The following is a 24,196-nucleotide window of genomic DNA, read 5'->3' as shown; positions in this document are numbered from 1 at the left end:
AGGTAAATATCCCTCCGCACGTTCAGTTGAGAATTTAATTTTTTCTACTCCTTGAAATTTTTGGATCATTAGATCATTTGCATCTTCTACATGTTTCAGGCATGCATATCCACCACTTTTAAAACATATTAGGATAAATTAAAAATCTCTTTCTTATAAAATTCCACCAAGCCATTAGGGGTTGTACTAGTGGAATTTCCCAAAAACTGATAACAAAACTTTGGTGTTCAGTTTTAGAGCATGAAATACTTTCTTCACTTGTATTAATTATAGTTTTCAATTTTTGGCATACATAAACTCTAAAATTTTCATTTTGTTATGATCTATTTGCCTTATATTTTTGTTTACGAGAAAAATGGGAGAGTGAAAACTCAAGATTGGATTTGAAAAAAAATTGAAAATCCAAAATGGAAATGTACAAATGCTGAGAGAAATAATTCCAAAAAGTATCTGTGATTTTTAAGGATTTTAAACAATTTTCGTTTTTTATGTATTAGGTTTTCCAATCATCGGAAGAGGGGGTGAGGAATTTTTAACTGAGTGTTGACTCGCAAACCATAAGACATTTCTTATAAAAAATATAGCCGTTAGACATCATTAATCAATCAAAATATTTATGATGATCTATGATTGTTAGGTACACTTTTTGTAACATTGCCGAAAAGTGGGTTGTTTGGCTCTAGTAAATATCCCTCCGCACGTTAACTAGAGAATTTAATTTTTTCTACTCTTTGAAATTTTAGGATCATGAAATAATTTGTATCTTCAACATGTTTCAGGCATATCCGCCACATTTATAACATGTTAGGATCAATTAGAAATCTCTTTCTTATAAAATTCCACCACACCATTAGGGGTTCTTCTAGTGGAATTTTCCAAACATGGATAACAAAAATTTGGTGTTCATTTTTAGTGAGTGAAATAATTTTCTTCACTTACATTTATTATAGTTTTCAATTTTTTTCATACATAAACTCTTAAATTTTCATTTTGTTGTGTTCAATTTGCCTTTTCTTTTTGTTGACGAGAAAAAAGGCAGAGTGAAAACTCAAGTTAGGATTTGAAAAAAAATTAAAAATAAAAAATGGAAATGCACAAATGCTGAGAGAGATAATTCCAAAAAATTTCTATGATTTTTAATTATTTTTAACTCTTTTTGTTTTTTATATATTAGGTTTATCAATCATCGAAAGAGGGATGAGGTATTTTTAACTGAGAGTTGACTTCCAAACCATAAGTCATTTCTAACAAAAATTATAACCATTACACATCATTAATCGATCAAAACATTTACGATGAACTATGATTTTTAGGTCCTTTTTTGTAAAATAGGCTACATAAACTCTAAAATTTTCATTTTGCTGTGATCTATTTGCTTTATCTTTTTGTTTACGAGAAAAATGGAACCATGAAAACTCAAGTTTGGATTTGAAAAAAAATTGAACATCAATAATGGAAATGCACAAATGCTGAGAGAGATAATTCCAGAATGTATCTGTGAATTTTATGGATTTAAAACTCTTTTAGTTTTTTATATATTAGGTTTTATAATCATCGGAAGAGGGGGCAGGGGGGTGGCATTTTTAACTGAGTGTTGATTCCCAAACCAAAAGTCATTTCTAACAAATATTACAGCATTTACACATCATTAATTGATCAAAATATTTACGATGATCTATGATTGTTAGGTTTGCTTTTTTAAAAATAGGAAAAAAGTGGGTGTTTTGGCTCTTGTAAATATCCCACTGAATGTTAACTTGAGATTTTAATTTTTTCTTCTGCTATAAATTTTTGGATCATTAGGTCATTTTCATCCCCAACATGTTTCAAGAATGCATATCCACCACATTTAAAACATGTTAGGATCAATTAGAAATCTCTTTCTAATAAAATTCAACAAAGCCAATAGGGGTTCTACTAGTGGAATTTTCCAAACATGGATAACAAAACTTTGTTGTTCAATTTTAGTGCATGAAATAATTTTCTTTATTTACATTTATTATAGTTTTCAATTTTTTGCATACATAAACTCTAAAATTTTCATTTTGTTGTAATCTATTTGCCTTTTCTTTTTGTTTTCGAGAAAAATGGGATAGTGAAAACTCAAGTTTGTATTAGATAAAAAATTGAACATCCAAAAGGGAAATGCACCATTTCTAAGAGTGATAATTCCAAAAAGTTTAAGTGATTTTTAAGAATTGTAAACTCTTTTACTTTTTTATATATTAGGTTTTGCAATCATCAGAAGAGGGGAGCGAGGCATTTTTAACTGAGTGTTGATTCCCAAACCAAAAATTATAGCCATTACACATGATTAATCGATCAAAAAATTTATGATGATCCATGATTGTTAGGTCCGCTTTTTGTAAAATAGGCAAAAAGTGGGTTGTTTGGCTCTAGTAAATATCCCACCGCACGTTAACTTGGCAATATAATTTTTTCCACTCCTTGAAATTTTTGGATCATTCGGTCATTTGCATGTTCAACATGTTTTAGGCATGCATATCCACAACATTTAAAACATGTTAAGGTCAATTAGAAATCTCTTTCTTATAAAATTCCACATAGCCATTAGGGGTTGTACTAGTGGAATTTCCCAAACATGGATTACGAAACTTTGGTGTTCATTTTTAGTGCATGAAATAATTTTCTTCTCTTACGTTTATTATAGTTTGCAATTTTTTGCAAACATAAACTCTAAAATTTTCATTTTGTTTTGATCTATTTGCCTTATCTTTTTGTTTACGAGAAAAATGGGAGAGTGAAACTCAAGTTTGGATTTGAAATAAAATTGAACATCCAAAATGGAAAAGCAGAAATGCTGAGAGAGATAGTTCCAAAAAGTATCTGTGATTTTTAAAGATTCCAAACTCTTTTAATTTTTTATATATTAGGTTGTGCAATCATCGGAAGAGTGGGGGGGGTGTGGCTTTTTTCACTGTGTGTTGACTCCCAAACCGTAAGTCATTTCTAACATAAATTATAGCCATTACAATCATTAATCAAACAAAACATTTATGGTGATATATGATTGTTAAGTCCACTTCTTGTAAAATAGGCTAACAGTCGGTTGTTTGGCTCTGGTAATTATCCCATCACACGTTAACTTGAGAATTTAACTTTTTCTACTCCTTGAAATTTTTGGATCATTAGGTCATTGGCATCTTCAACATGTTTCAGTCATGCATATCCACCACATTTAAAACTTGTTAGGATCAATTAGAAATCTCTGTCTTATTAAATTCCACCAAGCCATTAGGGGTTGTACTAGTGGAATTTCCCAAACATGGATAACAAAACTTTGGTGTTCTTTTAGTCCGTGAAATAAATTTCTTCACTTAAATTTATTATAGTTTTCAATTTTTTGCATACTTAAACTCTAAAATTTTCATTTTGTTGTGATCTATTTGCCTTATCTTTTTTTTTTACGAGAAAAATGGAAGAGTGAAAACTCAAGTTTGGATAGAAAAAAAATTGAATATCCAGAATGGAAATGCACAAATGCTGAGGGAGATAATTCCAAGAAGTATATTTGATTTTTAAGGATTGTAAATTATATATTAGGTTTTGCTATCATCGGAAGAGGAAGGGGGGGGGAGTGGCGAGGCATTTTTAACTGAGTGTTGACTCGCAAACCATAAGTCATTTCTAACAAAAATTATAGCCGTTACACATCATTAATCAATCCAAACATTTACGATGATCAATGATTACAAGGTCCATTTTTTTAAAATAGGCAAAAAGTGGGTTCTTTGGCACTGGTAAATATCCCACCACATGTTAACTTGAGAATTTTATTTTATTTTTCTCCTTGAAGTTTTCAGATCAATAGGTCATTTGCATCATCAACTTGCTTCAGGTTTGCATATCAACCACATTGAAAATGTGTTAGGATCAACTAGAATTCTCAATCTAATAAAATTCTACCAAGCCATTAGGGGTTGTACTAGTGGAATTTCCCAAACATGGATAACAAAACTTTGGTGTTCGTTTTTAGTCCGTGAAATAATTCTCTTCACTTACATGTATTATGATTTCAATTTTTTCATACATAAACTCTAAAATTTTCTTTTTGCAGTGATCTATTTACCTTCTTTTTTGTTTTCAAGAAAAATGGGAGAGTGAATAGTCAAGTTTGGATTTGAAAAAAAATTGAACATCCAAATTGCAAATTCTCAAAAGCTAAAAGACATAATTTCAAATAGTACCTGTGATTTTTAAAGATTGTAAACTCTTTAAGTTTTTTATATATTAGGTTTTGCAATCATCGGAAGAGGGGGGGGGGGGGGGGGGGGGGGGGGGGCGAGGCATTTTTAACTGAGTGTTGACTCCCAAACCACAAGTCATTTCTAACAAAAACTATAGCTGTTATGCATCATTAACCGATCAAAACATTTACGATGATCTATGATTGTTAAGTCTACTTTTTTAAAAAAGGCAAAAAGTGAGTTGTTTAGCTCTGGTAAATATCCAACTACACGTTAACATGCGAATTTAATTTTTTCTTCTAGTTGAATTTGGATCATTCGTTCATTTGTATCTTCAACACATTTCTTGGAAGCATATCAACAACATTTAAAACATGTTAGGGTCAATTAGAAATCTCTTTCTTATAAAATTCCACCAAGCCATTAGGGGTTGTACTAGTGGAATTTCCCAAACATCGATAACAAAACTTTGGTGTTCATTTTTAGAGCTTGAAATAATTTTCTACACTTACATTTATTGTAGTTTTCAATTTTTTGCATACATAAACTCTAAAATTTTCTTTTTGTTGTGATCTATTTCCCTTATATTTTGTTTACGAGAAAAATGGGAGAGTGAAAACTCAAGTATGGATTTGAAAAAAAAATTAACATCCAAAAAAGAAATGCCCAAATGCTCAGACAAATAATTCCAAAAAGTATCTTTGATTTTTAAGGATTTTAAACTCTTTTATTTTTTTTATATATTAGGTTTTGCAATCATCGGAAGAGGGGGGGGGGCGACGTATTTTTACCTTAGTGATGACTCCCGAACCATAAGTCATTTCTAACAAAAAATATAGCCATTAGACATTATTAATCGATCCAAAAAATTATGATGATCATTGATTTTTAACTCCACTTTTTTTAAAATAGCCAAAAAGTGGGATGTTTGGCTCTGGTAAATATCCCACCGCACGTTAACTTGAGAATTTAATTTTTTCCGCTCCTTTAAATTTTTGGATCATTTGGTCATTTGCATCTTCAACATGTTTCAGGCATGCATATCCACCAGAATTAAAACATGTTAGTATCATTTAGAAATCTCTTCCATATAAAATTCCACCAAGCCACTAGGGGTTGTACAAGTGGGATTTACCAAACATGGATAACAAACCTTTTGTGTTCATTTTTAGTCCGTGAAATAATTTTCTTCACTTAAATTTATTATATTTTTCAATTTTTTGCATACATAAACTCTAAAATTTTTATTTTGTTGTGATCTATTTGCCTTATCTTTTTTTTTACGAGAAAAATGAGAGAGTGAAAACTCAAGTTTGGATTTGGAAAAAAATTGAACATCCATAATGGAAATGCCCAAATGTTGAGAGAGATAATTCCAAAAAAGTATCTGAGATTTTTAAGGATTCTAAACTCTCTTATTTTTTTTATGATTAGGTTTTGTAATCACTAGAAGAGGGGGGGGGGGGGGGGGGGGGCGGGGGGGGGGGGGGGGGGGGGGGGGGGGGGGGGGGGGAGGGAACACGTTTTTTTTTGAGTGTTAACTCCAAAACCTTTAGTCATTTCTACCAAAAAATTTAGCCGTTACACATCATTAATCGATCAAAACATTTACTATGATCTATGATTGTTAGGTCTGTTTTTTTGTAAAATAGGCAAAAATTGGGTTGCTTGGCTCTAGTAAATATCACACCGCATGTTTACTTGAGAATTTCATTTTTTCTACTCGAAATTTTTGGATCATTAGGTCATTTGCATCTTCAACATGTTTTAGGAATGCTTATCCATCTCATTTAAAACATGTTAGGATCAATTAGAAATCTCTTTCTTATAATATATCACCAAGCCATTGCGTGTTGAAAGCGGAATTTCCCAAACATGGATAACAAAACTTTGTTGTTCATTTTTAGTGCGTGAAATAATTTTCTTCACTTAAATTTATTATAGTTTTCAATTTTTTACTTACATAAACTATAAAATTTTCATTTTGTTTTGATCTATTTGCCATATCTTTTTTTTTACGAGAAAAATGGGAGAGAGATAATTCCAAAAAGTATCTATGATTTTTAAGGATTGTAAACTTTTTTAGTTTTTTTATATATTAGGTTTTGCAATCATCGGAAGAGGGGGGAGAGGAATTTTGAACTGAGTGTTGACCCCCAAACCATAAGTCATTTCTAACAAAAAATAGAGCCGTTACACAACATTAATTGATCAAAACATTTACGAAGATCTATTATTGTTAGGTCCGCTTTTTGTAAATATGGCAAAAAGTGGGGTGTTTGGCTCTGGTAAAAATACCTCCGCACTTTAACTTGAGAATTTAATTTTTTTATTCACGTTGAAATTTTTGGATCATTAGGTCATTTTCATCATCAACATGTTTCAGGCATGCATATCCACCACATTTAAAACATGTTAGGATCAATTAGAAATCTATTTCTTATTAAATTCAGCCAAGCAATTTGGGTTTGTACTAATGGAATTTCCCAAACATGGATAACAAAACTTTGGTGTTTATTTTTAGTGCGTGAAATAATTTTCTTCACTTACATTTACTATAGTTTTCAATTTTTTGCATGCGTAAACTCTAAAAGTTTCATTTTGTTGTGATCAATTTGCCTTATATTTTTGTTTGCAAGAAAAATGGGAGAGCAAAAAATCACATTTGCATTTTAAAAAAAAAATTGAACAACCAAAATGGAAATGTGAAAATGCTGAGAGAGATAAATCCAAAAAGTGTCTATGATTTTTAAGCATTGTAAACTCTTTTATTTTTTTATATATTAGGTTTTGCAATCATCGGAAGACGGGGTGCGAAGCATTTTTAACTGAGTGTTGAGTCCCAAATCATAAGCCATTTCTAACAAAAAATATAGCCGTTACACATCATTAATTTTTCAAAACATTTACAATGATCTATGATTGTTTGGTATGCTTTTTGTAAAATAGGCAAAAAGTGGGTTGTTTGGCTTTAGTGAATATCCCACCGCACGTTAAGTTGAGAATTAAAATTTTTCTACTCCATGAAATTTTTGGATCATGAGATCATTTGCATCTTCATCATGTTTCAGGCATGTATATCCACCACATTTGAAACATGTTATGAGCAATTAGAAATCTCTTTCTTATAAAATTCCACCAAGCCATTAGCGGTTGTACTAGTGGAATTTCCAAAACATCGATAACAAAACATTGGTGCTCATTTTTAGTGCGTGAAATAATTTTCTTCACTTACATTTATTATAGTTTTCAATTTTTTGCATACCTTAACTCTAAAATTTTCATTTTTTGTGATCTATTTGCCTTATATTTTTGTTTATGAGAAAAATGGGAGAGTGAAAACTCAAGTATGGATTATTAAAAAAAATTGAACATCCAAAATGGAAATGAAAAAGTGGTGAGAGAGATAATTCCAAAAACTATCTGTGATTTTTAAGGATTTTAAACTCTTTTAGTTTTTTATATATTTACCAATCGCAGGAAGTGGGGGGGCGTGGCATTTTTAACTGAGTGTTGACTCGCAAGCCAAAAGTCATTTCTAAAAAAAATTATAGCCGTTACACATCATTAATAGATCAAAACATTTACGATGATCTATGAATGTTAGGTCCACTTTTTGTAAAATAGTCAAAAAGTGGGTTGTCCTCTAGTAAATATCCCACAACACGTTAACTTGAGAACTTAATTTTTTCTACTCCTAAAAATTTTTGGATCATTAGGTCATGCATATCCACCACTATTAAAACATGTTAGGATCAATCAGAAATCTCTTTCTTATAAAATTCCACAAAGCCATTTGGGGTTGTACTAGTGGAATTTCCCAAACATGGATGACAAAACTTTGGTGTTCCTTTTTATTCCGTGAAATAATTTTCTTTACTTACATTTATTATAATTTTAAATTTTTTGCATTTTTACACTCTAAAATTTTCATTTTGTTGTGATCTATTTGCCTTATCTTTTTGTTTACGAGAAAAATGGGTGAGTGAAATCTGAAGTTTGGATTTGAAAAAAAATTAAACATCCAAAATGGAAATGGACAAATGTGGAGAAAGATAATTCCAAAAATTTCATGTGATTTTTAATGATTTAAAACTCTTTTTTAATTTTAAATATTAGGTTTATTAGTCATCGAAAGAGGGGCGAGGTATTTTTAACTGAGAGTTGACTCCCAAACCATAAGTTATTTCTTACAAAAATTATAGCCGTTGCACATCATTAATCAATCAAAAAATTTACGATGATCTATGATAGTTAGGTCCGCTTTTTGTAAAATAGTCAAAAAGTGGGTTGTTTGGCTTTGGTAAATATCCCATCGCACCTTAACTTGAGAATTTAATTTTTTCTACTCCTTGAAATTTTTGGATCATTAGGTGATTTGCATGTTTCAGGCATGCATATCAACCACAATTAAAACATGTTACGATCATTTAGAAATCTCTTTCTTATAAAATTCCACTAAGCCATTAGGGTTGTACTAGTGGAATATCCCAAACATGGATAACAAAACTTTGGTGTTTATTTTTAGTGCGTGAAATAATTTTCTTCACTTACATTTATGATAGTTTTCAATTTTTTGTATACATAAACTGTAAAATTTTCATTTTGCTTTGATCTATATGCCTAATCTTTTTGTTTATGAGAAAAATGGGAGAGTGAAAACTCACATTTGGATTTGAAAAAAAATTGAACATCCAAAATGGAAATGCACCAATGCAGAGGGAGATAATTCCAAGGAAGTATTTGTGATTTTTAAGGATTGTAAACTCTTTTATTTTTTTGTATATTAGGTTTTACAATCATCGAAAGATTGGTGGCGAGGCATTTTTAACTAAGTGTTGACTCTCAAACCATAAGTCATTTCTAATAAAAATTATAGCCGTTACATGTCATTAATCGATCAAAACATTTACAATGATCTATGATTGATAGGTCCACTTTTTGTGAAATTGGCAAAAAGTGGGTTTTTTGGCTCTGCTATATATCCCATCGTACGTTTACTTGAGAATTAAATTTTTTCTACTCCTATAAATTTTAGGATCATTAGGTTATTGTCATCTTCAACATGTTTCAAGCATGCATGTCCACCACATTTAAAAGTTGTTAGGATCAATTAGAAATCTCTTCCTTATACAATTCCACCAAGCCAATAGGGGTTGTACTAGTTGAATTTCCCAAACATGGATAAAAAACTTTGGTGTTAATTTTTAGTGCGTGAAATAATTTTCTTGATTTACATTTATTATAGTTTTCAATTTGTTGCATACATAAACTCTAAAATTTTCATTTTGCTGCGATCTATTTGCTTTATCTTTTTGTTTATGAGAAAAATGAGACCGTGAAAACTCAAGTTTAGATTTGAAAAAAAAATTGAATATCAATAATGGAAATGCACAAATGCTGAGAGAGATAATTCCAAAAAGTATCTGTGAATTTTAAAGATTTTAAACTCTTTTAGTTTTTTATAAATTAGGTTTTGCAATCATCGGAAGAGGGGGGGAGGGGGGGGGGGGGGGGGGGGGGGGGGGGTGGCATTTTTAACTGAGTGTTGATTTCCAAACTATAAGTCATTTCTAACAAAAATTACCGCATTTACACATCATTAATCGATCAAAACATTTACAATGATCTATGATTGTTTGGACCACTTTTTTTAAAATAGGCACAAATTGGGTTGTTTGGCTCTGGTAAATATCCCACCCCACTAACTTGAGAATTTAATTTTTTCTACTCCATGAAATTTTTGGATCATTAGGTCATTTCCATCTTCAACATGTTCCAGGCATGCATATCCACCACATTTAAAACATGTTAGGATCAATTAGAAATCTCTTTCTTATAAAATTCCACCAAGCCATTAGGGGTTGTACTAGTGGAATTTCCCAAACATGGATACCAAAACTTTGGTGTTCATTTTTAGTGCGTGAAATAATTTACTTCACTTACTTGTTTTATTATTGTTTTCATTTTTTTGCGATACATGAACTCAAAAATTTTCATTTTGTTGTGACCTATTAGCCTTAACTTTTTGTTTACGAGAAAAATGGGAGAGTGAAAACTCAAGTTTGGATTTGAAAAAAAGTTGAACATCGAAAATGGAAATGAAAAAATGCTGAGAGAGATAGATCCAAAAACTATCTGTGATTTTTAAAAATTATCAACTCTTTTAGTTTTTCATATATTAGGTTTTGCAGTCACCGGAAGAGGAGGGGGGCGGGGCATTTTAACTGAGTGTTGACTCCAAAACCATAAGTGATTTCTAACAAAAATTATAGACGTTACACATCATTTATGGATCGAAACGTTTATGATGATCTATGATTGTCGGGTCCGCTTATTTTAAAATAGGCAAAAAGTAGGTTGTTTGGCTCAGGTAAATATCCCATCGCACATCAACTTGAGAGTTTAATGTTTTCTTCTCCTTGAAATTTTATGATCAATAGGTGATTTGCATCTTCAACATGTTTCAGGCATGCATATCCACCACATTTAAAACATATTAAGATTCAATTATAAATATCCTTCTTATAAAATTGCACCAAGCTATTAGGGGTTGTAGTAGTGAAATTTCCTCAATAGGGTTAATAGAACTTTGGTGTTCATTTTTAGAGCGTGAAATAATTTTCTTCACTTACTTTATTATAGTTTTCAATTTTTTGCATACATTAACTCTAATTGTTTACAAGAAAAATGGGAGAGTGAAAACTCAAGTTTGGATTTGAAAAAAAAATGAACATCCAGAATGGAAGCGCACAAATGATGAGAGAGATAATTCAAAAAATTATTTGTGATTTTTAAGGATTATGAACTCTTTTATTTTTTACAAATAAGGTTTTGCAATCATGCGAAGAGGGGGGCGAGGCATTTTTAACTCAGTGTTGACTCCCAACAATAAGTCATTTCTAACAAAAATTATAGCCGTTACACATCATTAATCGATCAAAACTTTATGATGATCTATGATTGTTTGGTCTACACCTTGAAATTTTATGATTATTAGGTCATTTGAATCTTCAACATGTTTTAGGCTTGCATATCCACCACATTTAAAACATGTTAGGATTCAATTATAAATCTCTTTCTTCTAAAATTGGACCAAACTTTTAGGGGTTGTACTAGTGGAATTTCCCAAACATGGATAACAAAACTTTGGTGTTCATTTTTAGTGCGTGAAATAATTTTCTTCACTTACATTTATTATAGTTTTCAATTTTTAGTACACATAAACTCTAAAATTTTCATTTTTATGTGATCTATTTGCCTTATCTTTTTTTTTTTAAGAGAAAATACGAGTGTAAAAACTCAAGTTTTGAGTTGAAAAAAAGTTCAATATTCAAAATGGAAATGCACAAATGATGAGAGAGATAATTCAAAAAACTATCTGTCTTTTTAAAGGATTGTAAACTCTTTTATATTTTATATATTAAGTTTTTCAATAATTGGAAGAGGGGGGCGAGGCATTTTTAACTGAGTGTTGACTCCCAAACCATCAGTCATTTCTAAAAAAAATTATAGCCGATACACTTCATTATCGATCAAAACATTTACGAAGATTTGTGATTGTTAGGTCCGTTTTTTGTAAAATTGGCAAAAAGTGGGTTGTTTGGCTCGGGTAAATATCCCACCGCAAGTTAACTTTAGAATTTTATTTTTTCTACTCCTTGAAATTTCAGGAATATTAGGTCATTTGCATCTTCAACATGTTTCAGGCATGCATATCTACCACATTTAAAACATGTTAGGATCAATTAGAAATCTCTTTCTATTAAAATTCCACCAAGCCGTTAGGGGTTCTACTAGTGGAATTTCTCAAACATGGATAACAAAACATTGGTTTTCATATTTGAGTGTGAAATAATTTTCTTTACTTACATTTATTATTATAGTTTTCAATTTTTTGCATACATAAACTCTAAAATTTTCATTTTGTTGTTATCTATTTGCCATATATTTTTGTTTATGAGAAAAATGGGTGAGTGAAAACTAAAGTTTGGATTTTAAAAAAATTGAACATCCAAAATGGAAATCCACAATTGATGAGAGAGATAATTCAAAAAACAATCTGTGTTTTTGAAGGATTTTAAACTCTTTATTTTTTATATATTAGGTTTTCCAATCATTGGAAGAGGGGCGAGGCATTTTCAACTGATTGTTGACTACCAAACCCTAAGTCATTTCTAAAAAAAATTATAGTCGTTACACATCACTAATCGATCACAACATTTACGATAATCTATGATTGTTAGGTTCAGTTTTTGGAAAATAGGCAAAAAGTTGGTTGTTTGAATCTGGTACATATCACTCCGCACGTTAACTTCAGAATTTAATTTTTTCTGCTCCGTGAATTTTTTGGATCATTAGGTCATTTGCATCTTCAACATGTTTTAGGCATGCATATCCACCACATTTAAAACATGTTATGATCAATTATAAATTTCTTTCTTGTAAAATTCCACCAAGCCATTACGGTTTTACTAGTGGAATTTCCCAAACATGGATAACAAAACTTTGGTGTTCATTTTTAGTGTGAGAAATAGTTTTCTTCACTTATATTTATTATAGTTTTCAATTATTTGCATACAGAAACTCTAAAATTTTCATTTTATAGTGATCTATTTGCCTTATCGTTTAGTTTACGAGAAAAATGGGAGAGAGAAAACTCAAGTTTGGATTTGAAAAAATATTGAACATCCAAAATGGAAATACACAAATGCTGAGAGAGATAATTCCAATAAGTACCTGGGATTTTTAAGGATTTTAAACTCTTTTGGTTTTTTATATATTATGTTTTGCAATAATTGGAAAGGGGGGGGGGGGGGGGGGGGGAAGGCATTTTTAACTGAGTGTTGACTCCAAAACCATATGTCATTTCTAACAAAAATTATAACCGTTACACATCATTAATAGATAAAAATTTTACGATGTTCTATGATTGTTATGTCCGGTTTTTGTAAAATAGGCAAAAAGTGGGATGTTTGGCTCTGGTAAATCTCCCACAGCACGTTAACCTGGCAATATAATTTTTCCACTCTTTGAAATTTTTGGATCATTTGGTCATTTGCATCTTCAACATGTTTCTGGCATGCATATCCACTACATTCAAAACATGTTAGGATCAATTAGAAATCTCTTTCTTATAAAATTCTAGCAAGCTGTAATAGTGCAATTTCCCAAACATCAATAACAAAACTTTGGTGTTCATTTTTAGTGCGTGAAATAATTTCCTTCACTTAAATTTATTATAGTTTTTAATTTTTTCATACAAAAACTATAAAATTTTCATTTGGTTGTGATCTATTTGCCTTATCTTTTTGTTTACGAGAAAAACGGGAAAGTGAAAATTCAAGTTTGGATTTGAAAAAAAATAGAAAATCTAAAATGGAAATGCACTAATGCTGAGAGATATAATTCAAAAAAGTATCTGTGATTTTTAAGGATTTTAAACTCTTTTATATTTGTATATTTTAGGTTTTGCAATCAGTGGAAGAGGGAGAGAGAGGGGGGGGGGGGGAGGGGGGGGGGGGGGTTGGTTTACTGAGTGTTGACTCCCAAACAATAAGTCATTTCTCACAACAATTATAGCCATTACACAACATTAATTCATCAAAACATTTACGATGATCTATGATTGTTAGGTCCACTTTTTGTAAAATAGGCAAAAAGTGGGTTGTTTGGCTCTGTTAAATATCCCACGGCACGTTAACTTGAGAATTTTATTTTTTCTACTCCTTGAAATTTTTGGATCATTAGGTCATTTGCATGTTCAAAATGTTTGTGGCATGCATATCCACCACATTTAAAACATGGTAGGATCAATTTGAAATCTCTTTCGTATAAAATACCACCAAGTGATTAGGGGTTTAGCTAGTGAAATTTCCAAAACATGGATAACAAAACTTTGGTGTTCATTTTTAGTGCATGAAATAGTTTTCTTCACTTACATTTACTATATATTTACACTTTTAGTTTTATATATATTGGGTATTGCCATCTTCGGAAGAGGGGGGTGAGGCTCATTTAACGGAGTGTTGACTCCCAAACCATAAGTCATTTCTCACAAAAATTATAGCCGTTTCACTTCTTTAATCGAACAAAACATTTAAGATGCTCGACGATTGTTAGTTCCTCTTTTTATAAAATAGGCAAAAAGTGGGTTTTAAGGCTCTAGTAAATATCCCAATGCACGTTAACTTGAGAATTTTATTTTTTCTACTCGAAATTTTTGGATCATTTGGTGATTTGCTTCTTTAACATGTTTCAGCCATGCATATCCACCACATTTAAGACATGTTAGGATCAATTAAAAATCTCTTTCTTATAAAATTCCACCATGCTATTAGGGGTTGTGATGTAGAATTTTATTACATCGGCTTTAATACCTTGCAAGCGTACGAATCGTTCATGTAATTTAGCGGGAAGCGAGGGTCATATCCACAGGGAGGACTGAATTTTGTGTATTCTTCAATCAACTAGCCTAACCAAATATGATGAATTAATATGAACTAAACACTAATTATATCCTAAATTATCAAGCAATCATCTGGTTAACTACTTGCACAACAGGAAACGTCAACTCTGGATTTTACGGTGATTCCTGCCTCTCTCGAGCGTCACGTAACCACGGATCCGATTACTCAATCCTTGCATCTAGCCCCTCTCGGGTGCATAGAGTGAAAGACAGAAATCGGATTAAAATACCAAAATCCAACCTCAATTATAATCCTACCCTAATTAGCTAATTTAATCAAATATCCGAAAAACAAATATTCAATAAACATTAATTATCAAATGAGATTCAATAAACATTCAAAACCTAAGTTCAAACTATATAAAAAATTTAATTCAAAAATGATGAATTACTCCCCTTCTCCTTCCTCTTGCTCGGGCAGCAACTCGTTCTCACTGGTGCTGCAATTTCCCGAAATTGATGGCTTCGGGTAGCAAGAGTGAGTGGCCGGAGGTAGAGACGACGCCGACGACGAAGGATAGAAGCCGATGGACGGAGGTGACGTCCGACGAAGAACAAAATAGAGATGAAGTTCTCTAAGTGGCTCTCTCGAGTCTCGGTCGGAGTCGGAATAGATCCGGGAATGGTCGAAAATACGTAATCGACACCGGAGGATGGTCGGAATGCAGAATTGGTACCGGAGAAGCCCTCTCAGATCACCTCTCGGACTGGCGAGCAGACACTAGCACTGTCGAATTCACCTCGACGGAGACTCTCTCGAGCTCTCCTTGGGTTTGTTCTCGGTTGCTGGACGGTGGTGGACGGCGGTGGACGACGGTGGCGCGGCGAAAGACAGTGGCGCGGCAAACGACGGTGGGAAAGTCCTCTCGAGTCTTCCCCTATTTTCGGTGCTCTGTTTTGGTCGACGCCCTCTGTTTTCTCTTGACGCTCTCCTCCCCCCTTCGACGCTCCTCTTTTCCTTTAATACCATCTTATTTGTTTTAAAACGATTTGTCCTAAAAATCACCTCAATTTCACTAAGGGCATTTTGGTAAATATCTCCTTCGCCACCAAAATTCTCCTGAAATTCCATAATTAAATCTATAAAAAGCATTTCAGGAAGAAATAAACCTTAAAAACAATGAAATATAATTCAGGAGAGAAAAATATGCAATATCGACAGTGATTAATGCCAAATTCAATAAATACTCATGTCATTTGAAAATTGATAAATAACCACCTATAACACAATTATAAAGGTTATTGTATTATAATTAACCTATTTCTCATGTCAGAATATGGCATCTATCACACCCTCAAACCTAAATCTTTGCTAGTCCCTAGCAAAACAACAATCGAACCAAAATTAAGCCTAGGAAAACAAAATGCCGCCTTCGTAGGGAGCACGATTGCATTTAGCGCATGCAACAAGCTGTTAAACTCCTACTCTGCAGTAGTGGACGAGTTATTTCTCGTGAGGGTTTGCATGGAATTTACCCACAAAATTCATCTAAATCAATAATATAAAAATAAAAACTGAAGAAAATTTACTCCTCATTAGCATATGACTAACACTTAGTATCGTAAAATATCTGAAAATCATATGAGATCTTGTGCAATTTGAAAAACTGTGTAAAATATAGCCTATTATCAATCCAAATACACACATTGTTACTCCACCAGAACCAATGTGACCCATAAGCTATGACTTCAACAGAATAAAGAGGCAACAAATAACAATAAAATCCTGGTCACATCACACTTAAGAGAAAATAGTAGAGTAAGCCTATTGTCTGACAATCTCACAAAAGAAATTTACCAATTTCAATCTTAACCTGCAACTTCTTTCAAATTACAATTCATCATCAAAGTTAAGGAAATTCATTGTTTCCAGATTTAAAACTATTTTACGCTATTACCAGTGCACTTTTGCTATTACCAGCATCATTTTTGTTTCACTGGATACTTTTGGTATTACCACCATTTTGTATTAGTCTTCACTGCACATGCATTTATTTTTAAGTAACTGACTATCCGATGCATGTCCCTGGGTTTTCCCAGGCCGTTTCTGAAGTTATTTGTCTTTTGCAAGTAAGAGCATTTCCATTTGCATTCATACATTACAACAAGGAATTTCACTGAGGTATAAAAAGGAATGAGTTCAAACAGGCATACAAGACTATTCAGACTAACATAGATCAACACTAGATTTACATGTTCTCTTTTGCAACTAAGTTCCAACTCTAATGCAATAGTAAGTTATCCCACTGAATTCTCATGGATCACAAAAAATGATATCATATTTTCATGTGATGGTGATTTTCTTGGAGGAGGTGATGGTGATTTTGTATTAGTCTTCAGTTTTACGAAAAATTTTGAAACACATTTGAGCAACTTATTTTAACTCTACTAATGTTAACCACATACTAAGAGGAGTAATTTGAAAACCACAAACAAAAATCAAAAGAAAATTATTGCTAAGACATAAAAGAGTCGTTCCCCCTCCCCTCCCCCCCAAACCTAAACCTGACATTGTCCTAAATGGGGAAAAGTTAAAATACTAGAACGACTACACAAAGGAATAACAACTTAACTAGTTATACTCCAGCAGGGTGAGGGTTAAGCTCCCTCAAGGCTCCTAAATCCATAGGTGGGACCATATGTGTTTGGTCATCAACAATAATATCGAAAAGTGAATAAAAACCCCAAGAATGATACATAGTCTCCCTCGAAGAAGGTTTACTCGTATCAGTCGTACCCATAGGTAATCATCCGTAGATGAAACCGCTATCCCACATCACACTTTGAAGAAATCTTTGTGTGACTGGCCACTGAAGGCAACAAGAATCACATGCTGAACACAAGTCCTTAAGTTACTCACCATAAGGTTTTCATTCAATACTTCAAGATCGAACTGGTCAATCCCAGAATGGTTGTTTGAGCACAAACCTCTCAAACTAGGGACCAAAAGTCTGGTCATCGACTACCGGAATCATTTATGCTCTCAGCCGGCAACCCGAGTCCATGATGGGGCCAGCATCGCCGGGGGACCTCCAATCAATCAAGACCAGAGTACACCAAAGGTTATCCCAAATAAGAATGAATAAACCAAAACAATTTAAAATAAAACTGTAATGTACAAAGGGATAGAAACGTGGGGATTGCCCACAATGTGCTAAGTTTATAGTTGTAAGCCAGACTCTGACAGATTCAAGATGAAATGATAGGTTCCTCCAAGAAAATCACCATCACCTCCTCCGGTGTGGAGACATTCTCAAGATACGTTTTGACCCTCTGACCGTTAACTTTGAAGACCGACCCATCTCTGTGATTGCGGATCTCAATAGCGCCATGAGGAAACACCTGTGTGACTTCAAATGGACCGGACCACCTGGATCTTAGCTTCCCTGGAAACAAATGCAATCGTGAGTTATAAAGTAAAACATTCTGCCCAACAGTAAAAGACTTGCAAAAAATAGATTTATCAAATAAAATCTTTGTTCGCTCCTTATACAATTTGGCATTCTCATAAGCATCATGACGTATCTCCTCCAACTCATTCAATTGCAATTTTCTCTCCTCACCCACTAGAGTTAAATCAAAATTCAAAGCCTTAATGGCCCAATAAGCTCTATGCTCAAGCTCAACAGGTAGATGACATGCTTTGCCGAACACTAGGTGAAATGTAGACATCCCAATAGGAGTCTTATAAGTGGTTTGAAAATCCCATAAAGCATCATCCAATCGAGTGGACCAATCTTTCCTATCAAAGCGAACCGACTTCCCCATAATCCGTTTGATCTCCCTATTAGAGATTTCCACTTGACCTCAAGTTTGTGGGTGGTACGGAGTGGACACCCGATGAGTGATGGAATATTTCTTCAATAAGGTCTCAAATGCTCTGTTACAAAAATGAGATCCCCCATCACTGACGATCGCTCTCGGGGTACCAAACCGATTAAAGATATTTTCTTTTAAAAACTTTACCACCACTTTGTGATCGTTTGTCTTACATCCAATAGCTTCAATCCATTTAGAGATATATTCAACAGCAACAAGGATGTATTGATAGCCGAACGAGACAGGAAAAGGACCCATGAAGTCAATACCCCACACATCAAACAATTCAACAATAAGAATGGGGTTAAGAGGCATCATGTTCTTCCTAGACAAACAACCAGTTCGTTGGCATTTATCACACACCTGACAAAACTCATGGGTATCTCTAAATAATGAAGGCCAATAGAAACCACATTGCAAGACTTTAGCCACGGTCTTTCTAGCACCAAAATGTCCACCACATGCGTGGGAATGACAAAATTCAAGAATGTTGGCAAAGTCTTGCTCATGTACACAACGCCTAATGACTTGGTCAGAACACACCTTGAACAAATAAGGGTCATCCCAAAAAAAATGTATGACTTGTGAAAAGAATTTCAACCGATCTTGTTTACTCCAATAATCAGGAATCTTATGAGTTACAAGATAGTTGACTATGTCAGCAAACCAAGGCAACTGGGATACTTGGAGAAGTTGTTCATCAGGGAAGGAATCATTTAAAGGAAGGAATCCTTCCTGAGGTGCTACCCATATCCTTGATAGATGATCAGCAACAACATTCTCACAACCCTTCTTATCTCGAATCTCAAGGTCATATTCTTGCAATTGCAAGATCCATCTAATCAAGCGAGGTTTAGTGTCCTTGATGGATAATAAGTACTTCAAAGCAGAATGATCAGTGAACACTATAACCTTTGACCCTAACAGATATGATCTGAATTTGTTCAAGGCAAACACAACAGCTAGCAACTCCTCAGTGGTAGTGTAATTCAATTGAGCATCATGAAGAGTGCGGCTAGCATACTGAATGACACAGGGCATTTTATCCGTCTTTTGCCCCAAAACAGCCCCCAATGCATAGTCAGAGGCATCACACATCAACTCAAAAGGCAAAGACCAAGTAGGGGGTTGGACAATGGGTGTAGTGGACAAACATTTCTTCAGTGTCTCAAAAGCATGAATACAGGCATCATCAAAAGCAAAAGCAACATCTTGAGCAAGCAAATTCATCAAAGGACGAGAAATTTTGCTAAAGTCTTTAATGAAATGCCTATAGAACCCAGCATGGCCAAGGAAAGAACGCACCCCCTTCACAGAAGTAGGTGGTGGCAGATTGGCAATTAGGTCAACCTTGGCTTTGTCCACTTCTACACCCCACTCAGACACTACATGTCCTAAAAAGTCACCAATCATGTCGGAAAAGATACTCATCATGCACCGTTGGAAAGTGGCGGGCGCATTGCATAAACCAAAAGCCATGCGTCTCTAAGCATAGGTGCCAAACGGACACGTGAATGTGGTCTTTTCCTGGTCTTCTGGAGCAATGGGAATTTGATTGTAGCCGGAGTATCCATCTAAGAAGCAATAAAAATTATGGCCGGCCAATCGCTCTAGTACCTGATCAATGAAAGGTAGTGGGAAGTGATCCTTCCTAGTGGCGGAATTAAGTTTTCTATAGTCAATGCAAACACGCCACTTGGTGGTAGTTCTTGTGGGAATCAATTCACCACTTTCATTTTTCATTATCGTTATCCCCCCTTTCTTAGGGACAACTTGAATTGGACTCACCTAGGTGCTATCGGAAATAGAGTAAATTATTCCTATCACAAGCAACCTGATGACTTATTCTCTCACAACCTCCAGCATATGGGGATTTAACCTACGTTGCATCTCACGTGAGGCTTTAGTCCCCTCCTCCAAATGAATATGATGCATGCATATGGAGGGGCTAGTCCCTTTTAAGGCATCAAGAGTCCACCCCAATGCCTCTCTGTGTGCTTGTAAAACTTAAGTCAATTGTTCCTCCTGCTCAGTACTTAAATCAGAGGAAATAATGACTGGTAATGAGTTCATGGGCCCCAAAAATGCATACTTCAACGTGGGAGGAAGTGGCTTAAGATCTAGATTGGAAGGTTCAAGAGGTTTGTCCAAGTCAAGATGAAGATCCTGTGGATAATCAGTTGTGATAACCTCATAAGCTTCCTCCAACAGAGTTACAAAATTGCGTAAAGAATCAACCTCTTGAAAATATGTTTCCTCATCAAAATAGTCCATGTCTAAAGATGTTATGCAAGACTCAAAAGATTCAAGAGTGGATTCGTCATCAAGCATAACAGTTTCTATCTTAAATGCAGGACTCAGATCATTAGACTCAAGTGGGTGGTGCCCGGCATTAAATACATTCAATGAGACCTTAAATTTTCCAAAAGACAACTCCAACTCACCACTTTTACAATGAATGATAGCATTAGATGTGGCTAAGAAGGGACGTCCTAGGATGACAGGAATTTGGTTGGTCACATTGACTACTGGTTCTGTATCAAGAACAATGAAATCAACCGGGAACAGAAATTTGTCCACTTTTATCAAAACATCTTCAACTATTCCTCGTGGTATCTTGACAGAACGGTCAGCTAGTTGAAGTGTGATGGGAGTAGGCTTCAATTCCCCCAAACCTAATTGCTAGTACACAAAGAAAGGAAGCAAATTCACACCTGCCCCTAAGTCAAGAAGAGCTCTCTAGATGGTATGTTCATCAATGACACATGAAATTGTGGGACATCCAGGATCTTTAACTTTAGGAGGAGTGTTGTGCTTCAGAATTGAGCTTACATTCTCAGTAAGAAAGACCTTTTTTTTAACATGTTGTTTTCTCTTCTGTGTACAAAGGTCTTTCAAAAATCGGGCATAGGAAGGGACTTGCCTAATAGCATCAAGAAGTGGAATGTTAATGTGAACTTTACTAAACAGTTCCAACGTTTCATGCATGCTATCTCCTTTCCTTGGTGGGCCCGATAACCTCTGCGGATAATGAGCTAGTGGGACTTGGTTAGGGATCTGCTTGGCTGTTGGTGGAGAACTTGGAGGTTCTTCACCCAATGATGTGTCCCCATTGTCATCCTTTGACTCCTTAGACTTAGTGGTCCCTACCCCATTGTTCAACTCACGACCACTCCTAAGGGTGATTATGGCTTTGGCTTGCTCATGGTGGGGTTTGGAACTCAACCCACTCTCATGTGTGCTTTTGGGGTTAGGAATGGTTTGACTCGGGAGTCTATTTTGTGCTTGTTCACTCATGTGGCTGGCCAACTGACTCACTTGTATTTCAATTTTAGCAATGGAGGACTGTATTCTGCATGAATAATTGAAGTGTATCCTCAAGTGAAGGTTTTTGTGGAATCAATGGCTGTTGAGTGAAGTGTGGGCACGGAGCTTGGGGTTGAGTAAACCTTGGAGGACCCCCAACCTGTGGGCCCTTAGACCATGAGAAATTTGGGTGCCTAGCCCAACCCGGATTATATGTTTTTGAAAAAGGATCGTTCCAGTTTGGTCTATGAAAATTCTGGACTGCATTCAAGTCCTCAATGAGCTCTGGGTAGGATGAACTAGATGGACACATTTGTGTGGGATGAGATGAACCACAGCATATGGCACAGATAGTTGATGGGTTAGGAGCAGGTGAACTCTTGGACACCATAAGGGCATCAATTTTTCTAGTCAACCCCTCAATCTTGGCCATGAGCATAGGTGTTTCACTAACCTCGTAGAGACCCCCTCTTTTAGCTTTGTGGGATCTCCTATCAACATTAAATGACGAACCCCATTGCTGAGATTGATCACTCAACATTTCAAAAAAATCCCACACCTCACTAGCACTCTTACCCATCAAACTCCCACCACTCGTTGCATCTACCATGGATCTAACCTGGGGTGTAAGACCTTGATAAAAGTATTGAACTAAATGCCATTTCTCAAACCCATGATGCGGACACCTACGGATCAAATCCTTCCATTTCTCCCAAGGCTCATAAAAGTGTTCACCCTTCTGCTGCATAAAGTTGGAGATTTCTCTTCTGAGGGTTGTAGTTCTCTGAATGGGAAAGTACTTGGACAAAAAATTTGTGACTAATGTGTCCCATGAAGTAATGCTGCCCACCTCTAAGGAATTAAGCCAAGACTTGGCCTTATCCTTAAGTGAAAATGGAAAAAGTCTTAACCGGACAGAGTCATCTGAGAAATTCTAGAATTTGAAAGTTGCACAAATATCTAAGAATTCTTTGATGTGGTAATATGGGTCCTCCTTCTCCAACCCATAGAATGTAGGGAGGAGTTGGATCACACCCGGTTTCATCTCATAACTGGCAGCAGTAGTGGGTGGCAATATAATGCAAGAAGGTGATGTGAAGTGGGATGGGATAGAATAATCCCTCATGGCTCTACAGTCACCTGCTGTAGGTAACTGTACTGGTTCGCCCTGATTGGCCATGGTAGCTCCTAACTTGACTTCGGGTGTTTTCCTAAAAATATGTTCTACCTCTTCAACAAAGGGAGCTAATGGTCCACCTAGGGAGCGGTGCCCGTGCATAAAAACACAAAATGAAACAAAATGAACTATCAAATTAAGCTAACAAACTCACTACTAAAAATATGAAATAACTAGAAGAAATAAAAATAATTCCATACAAAATCACCAAGCTAAAATTATGAAAGCAAAAAATAAAAAATAAAAATAAAATAAAATAAAATAAAATAAAAATAAATCTAACCTAAGACCATGGAGAACAAAGAAATACACTTAATACGTGCCTCCTTGGAAACGGCGCCAAAAACTTGATGTAGAATTTTATTACATCGGCTTTAATACCTCGCAAGCGTACGAATCGTTCATGTAATTTAGTGGGAATCGAGGGTCATATCCACAGGGAGGACTGAATTTTGTGTATTCTTCAGTCAACTAGCCTAACCAAATATGATGAATTAATATGAACTAAACACTAATTATATCCTAAATTATCAAGCAATCATCTGGTTAACTACTTGCACAACAGGAAACGTCAACTCTGGATTTTACGGTGATTCCTGCCTCTCTCGAGCTCACGTAACCATGGATCCGATTTCTCAATCCTTGCATCTAGCCCCTCTCGAGCGCATAGAGTGAAAGACAGAAATCGGATTAAAATACCAAAATCCAACCTCAATTATAATCCTACCCTAATTAGCTAATTTAATCAAATATCCGAAAAACAAATATTCAATAAACATTAATTATCAAATGAGATTCAATAAACATTCAAAACCTAAGTTCAAACTATATAAAAAATTAAATTAAAAAATGATGAATTACTCCCCTTCTCCTTCCTCTCGCTCGGGCAGCAACTCGTTCTCACGGGTGCAGCAATTTCCCGAAATTGATGGCTTCGGGTAGCAAGAGTGAGTGGCCGGAGGTAGAGACGACGACGGCGACAAAGGATAGAAGCCAACGGATGGAGGTGACGTCCGGCGAAGAACGAAACAGAGATGAAGTTCTCTAACCAGCTCTCCCGAGTCTCGGTCAGAGTCGGAATAGCTCCGGGAATGGTCGAAAATACATAATAGATGCCGGAGGATGGTCGGAATGCGGAATTGGTACCGGAGAAGCCCTCTCAGATCACCTCTCGTCCTGGCGAGCGGACACTAGCACTGTCAAATTCACCTCGACGGA

The 24,196-nt window shown here is 34.8% G+C and overlaps 1 non-coding gene across 1 annotated transcript; it reads left to right on the top strand.

The window, feature by feature from the left end:
• Positions 1-22,469: 22,469 nt before the first annotated feature.
• LOC137935613 (small nucleolar RNA R71) lies at positions 22,470-22,576 on the top strand. The gene has a single exon (XR_011109312.1). It is a non-coding gene; the product is annotated as a small nucleolar RNA R71 (small nucleolar RNA).
• Positions 22,577-24,196: the final 1,620 nt, after the last annotated feature.

This window comes from Aristolochia californica, unplaced genomic scaffold (assembly GCF_029961685.1).
Source record: "Aristolochia californica isolate CCGP_79_NKW_82.1479 unplaced genomic scaffold, dmAriCali1.0.hap1 SCAF_6, whole genome shotgun sequence".
NCBI classification, from domain to species: Eukaryota; Viridiplantae; Streptophyta; class Magnoliopsida; order Piperales; family Aristolochiaceae; genus Aristolochia; species Aristolochia californica.
This window is presented reverse-complemented; position numbering and strand designations above follow the sequence as displayed.